At 42.0% G+C, this 5000-nt stretch overlaps 1 non-coding gene and 1 pseudogene across 1 annotated transcript in view; both read right to left on the bottom strand.

Annotated features, from left to right (window-relative positions):
• Positions 1 to 4762: 4762 nt before the first annotated feature.
• On the bottom strand, positions 4763 to 4872 carry LOC132971813 (5S ribosomal RNA; annotated as a pseudogene).
• Positions 4873 to 4993: 121 nt separating this feature from the next.
• LOC132971547 (5S ribosomal RNA) overlaps positions 4994 to 5000 on the bottom strand; it is a 119-nt gene continuing 112 nt past the window's right edge. The window contains exon 1 of the ribosomal RNA XR_009672750.1: positions 4994 to 5000. This exon is cut by the window's right edge and continues 112 nt beyond it. This is a non-coding gene — a ribosomal RNA (5S ribosomal RNA).

Here is a 5000-nt window from a genome sequence, read left to right as displayed (position 1 = left end):
TACCCTCTCCCCATTTTTAAAATACGGGCTCGAGAGGAAGGGCAGTCGTAGCACTGACCCTCTCGTTCCGCACTCTGGTACAGTCCAGGATGAAACCTGATACCACGCACTGAGTACTTCCTGGAAAAACCGTGGCAAGTGTTTAAATGAATCCGGGTTATTGATCTGGTACAGGTTGTCCTCGTTGTAGAGTCCAAAACTGCACAGATATTGTTTGAAGTGGTTTTTCCAAACTACGTTCCGGTTCTGGTCCATAAATTTGCCTATCAATTTGACTCTTAGTGCTACTTTTTTTGTAAGTAAATCAATCAAAGCTAGCCCCCCCTGATCTTTAGCCCCTATTATTGTTTTGTGAGCTATACTCGCTGCTTTGTTTTTCCAAATAAAGTCCCTAATGGTCTTTGAAATCTCCTTAAAGGCCCAGTCCGGAAGCGTACAAGTACTCAGCGCATGATTCACTTTGGACAACACGAGAGCATTTGTTACGGCTACCCTTCCTCTCAACAATAGACCCCTCGCTTTCCACAAATTCAATGTTTTTTTAATTTTACCCACCACCTCTTTCCATGTTACATCATCACATTCATTCTCATTTTTCCCCATATTCACTCCCAACACTTTTCTTCTCTCACACACCGTTTTAAATCCCCACTTATTAACTAGATTGGATTCCTTACCTAGTAACATAATTTCTGACTTATTTTCATTTACTTTTGCCCCAGATGCTCTTTCATAAGTTTGTACATGTTTTAATATCAATTCTATATCCTCCTCTCCTTTTACCATTATATTCACGTCATCTGCATACTGTATTATTTTTACGTTTTCCTTACCTATACCTTTTATGTTTACGTCTTCCGATATCAGTGCTGCCAGCGGCTCTGCTACCAAGCTGTACAACAGCGCTGACATCGGACATCCTTGTCTCACTGACCTTGATATTTTAAAAGAATCAGTTAGTTCCCCGTTACATTTTATCTTGCTTTCCGCTCCTGTATACAACATATTTATCCATTCTCTCATTCTCTCCCCGAATCCAAACTTCTCTAACACCTTCCCCATGAACCCGTGATCTACTCTGTCAAAAGCTTTATTTAAATCAATCCCTAGCCATATTCCCCCCTCCCCTTCCATATCCCTGACCGTCTGTTTTATTGAAATGATTGAGTCTGCTATGTCTCTGTTTGGTATACTGTATGATTGTGTTTGTTCTATGATTGTTCCTATTACCTCCCTGATTCTATTGGCTATTGTTTTCGCTATGATTTTGTAGTCTGTGTTGAGTAGGCTGATTGGTCTGTAGTTGTCCAGATTTTTATTGTCCCCCTTGTTTTTGTAAAAAATAGTAACCACCCCTTCCCCTAAACTTTTTGGTATATGTTTCACTTTTTCCATATATTTACTCAATTTGTTCACCAAGGGCACCAGCTGCTCTTTGAAAGCTTGGTAGAATTCCGCAGTTAGGCCATCGCTCCCAGGACTTTTGTTTTTGTTTAACCCCTCTAAAGCACTTCTGATTTCTCCCTCTGTAAACTCACAATCACACCACATTTTATCGTCCTCGCTTAGTTTTTTCTTTAAGGCACCCAAAGCTCTGTTCACACTCACGCTATCACACTCCTGTCTCGAAAACAGGCTTTCATAATAGCCCTTTACTATTTCTAAAATTCCCTTTTTATCTGTCACACTTTTACCTGCTTCATTTAATAATTCGTTTATTTCTGTTCTTTTTTGTTTTTGTTTTTCCAGACCTAAAAAAAAGGCTGTACTCCTCTCCCCCTCATACATATATTGTATTTTACTCCTAATGGCTGCACCCCTACTCTTTTTAAGTTCAATCACTCCCAACTGTTCTTTTAAATGTATGTATTTTTCGACATCTACATTATCTACACTGTCAAGCGATGCTATTTCCTCACTTAGTTGTTTTCTCAAATTCTCCTCCTTTCTATTTTCTCTCCACTTTTTCTCTTTACTATAATTGATACACTTTTTTTTAATTCTGACTTTTACACTATCCCACCACACATTCATATCTTCACTCTCATTCCACTCATATCCCACATCATTCAACAATCTTTCCATACTTTTCACAAACATTCCATCATCCAGCAAGCTTGCATTAAAGCACCATATCCCTCCTTTACGTACATTCGTTTCTTTTCTAAACGTGATTTCTATTCCAGCGTGATCGCTCCACATATTAGTTTTATATTCAACTTCTTTAATCCACCTCACTACCTCGCATGTCACCAAAGCATAATCTATTCTAGATTGTTTTAATCTATTTAGTACAATTTGTCTCCTGGAGAACACCCTCTCCCATGGATGTAGCAATCTCCAAATATCAATGCATTGTTTCGTTATCATTATATCTTTAAGTGTCCCCCTGCTCACATCCCCCTTAAACACATTATTTTTTGACACATCGGTGGGTGTCATCGCCACATTAAAGTCACCGATTATTATACAATTCCTTTCCCACCATTTGCTTATTGCAATGAAGAATGTTTTCCTTTCTTTTTTCTCCATTCGGTGCATATATATTTATGATTCTTATATTTTTCGTTTCATACACACAGTCTATTACTATTATTCTTCCTTCTTTGTCTCCATAAACCAAATTTACCCGTTACCCGACCCGTTTTGACTAAAACCGCCACTCCTCTCGCCCTCGACGTGCCATTGGAGCAGAAAATATGGCCCACAAAGTCTTTTTTTATGTCTTCCACCAGGGAATCATCCCACCTGGTCTCCTGCAGGCACAAAACGTCATTCTGCAAGGAAAGAATCGCATGTCTTTTTTCTTTGTTCCTTAGTCCATTCACGTTAATCGAAAATAAATTAAAGGCCATTATCATAAAAATAAAAACAAAAAAAACGGATTTACAGGGGTTATTGTCAGTCATTATTTGTCCTTACATTTCAATTTTTTCACCAACTTTTTTCGTTGTCCAAGACTTAGTCTTTTTTGCGCACTCGCCAGTTCACCCACATCCATTTCGCTGTCCGTTTCATTGGGACTGGTGCTTTTACCCGTATTATTTAGCGTGATTTGTCTCCCTCCCGCCTGTCCAACACCACTCTCAGGCATCTCCCTCCCCTCTGTGCTCATGCTTACCCCCGGGTCTTCTGCCACGTCCCTTCGGTCTCCTTTTTTCCCTCTCTCGCTCGTTTTTCGCTGCTTCTGCTGTCCTCCCTCTCCAGCCAGCTCCGGCGTCTCCAGCTCGCACTCTGACGCCCGTTCTCCTCCGCTCTCTCTGCTCTGCTCCATTTCTCCGTCACTGTTCTCGTCTTCTCTGATCTCCTTCCTGCTTGCTCCGATCACCTCCTTCTCCTCCGCCTCCTCCTCGTACACCTCCTCCGCCTCGTCTTCATCCTCGTACACCTCCTCCACCTCGTTCTTGCTCTCCTCTCCGTTCTCACACTCACATTCATTTTCTCTTTTTTTACAGTTTGTGCATTTTGTGCTGTTCGCGCTGCACTCTCGCGCAAAGTGTCCCTGCACCCCACAGTTGTGGCACATAATTTCTGGACACTCTCTCAGGATGTGTCCCGGCTGGATGCACATCCTGCACACTTTTTGTTGTCTATCATGTATTACTCTAAAGTATTCGTTCCCCATCACAGTGTTAAACTTTGTGGAGTAAGGGAGTGACTGTACCTGGTCATTAAATCTGACCCGGACAAACCTCGTTCCGTCAGCTATCATTGTTCCAGGCCACATTCTGCGTTTTATTGGTGATGTCGGTTTCACTCCCCATCCCGTCAGCTTCCAAACTATTTCCTCATCTGTGATATACGCTGGCAGGTTTAAAAAAGAAACCACCAGGTCATCATTATTTAGTTCTCTCGCCACGACTCTGGTCTCTCCGATCTTAAATCCATCCAGCAGCCTTTCCTTTCCTTTAATGTTGCTCACCGTCACCTCCAGTTTTTCAGGTCCCAGGGTTCTGCACGCCAGCAGGCCCCCACAGATCATTTTTATGTTGCTCATGACGTGATTTAGAGGAACTTTGTCTCCCACCATTTCAATGTTTAGTGTTAGTTTTCTCTCAAAAGACACTTTTGCTTCCTCTTTTTCTGCTCTCTCGCCACCTCTCCCATTCTCTGCATGCGGAGCAATCAACCCGCCGCTCCTCTCTCTTCCTCTCTCTCCGTCATCCATTCCGTTCCCTGTTTCATTTGCCGTTTTCATCCGTCCTTTTTGTCCGTCGTTCTTCTCGTTGTCGTTTAATCCATTCCTTTGTTTCAGTGCCATGTTTGTTTGTTCACGTTGTTGTCCGTTCTCTTTTCCTTTTTCCATCTCTCCAGTCCGTGGTCCTGTCATCTTTGTGATCCGTCCGTGTGAGTTTGCTCGCGACATACGAGCAAACATTCACAAAAAACAAAAATTCTTCACAAAATTGTGGAAAAAAAACAGGAAAAAAGGTGAAAAGAAAAACGATCCCCCTAACAGTCAGTGACTGCTGGGGGACATTCACTCACAATCTGAGGTATTTAAATAAATCCAAAGCGCATCCAAAAAACAAACAAATTAGTCCAGCTGTCCTGCTCAGTACTGACACGTCAGCTCTCCTTCAGCACCACACAAACTCTGACAGCAAAAGGGGCGTGTTCAGGGTGGTATGGCCGTAAGCCCTTGTTGTGTGCAGAAAGGGGCCTTTTAAAGATGTCAAGCCCTTGATTCTGGCTGAATTTTTGGACATGTGAATATGTCTCTCTGTGATAAAAAAAAACATATGATCAAAAAAAATGAAACAGCTTACAGCATCTGGTATTCCACAGGCGGTCTCCCATCCAAGTACTAACCAGGCCCGGCCCTGCATAGCTTCCGAGATCGGACGAGTTAAGGGTGGTATGGCCGTAAGCCATTATTGTGTGCAGATAGGGGCCTTTTAAAGATGTCATGCCCTTGATTCTGGTTGAATTTTTGGACATGTGAATATGTCTCTATATGATAAAAAAAAACATATTATCAAAAAAATGAAAAAGCTTAC

This window comes from Labrus mixtus, unplaced genomic scaffold, assembly GCF_963584025.1.
Source record: "Labrus mixtus unplaced genomic scaffold, fLabMix1.1 SCAFFOLD_93, whole genome shotgun sequence".
NCBI lineage: Eukaryota > Metazoa > Chordata > Actinopteri > Labriformes > Labridae > Labrus > Labrus mixtus.
The sequence above is the reverse complement of the archived record's forward strand: the minus strand, read 5'-3'. Positions and strand labels throughout refer to the sequence as shown.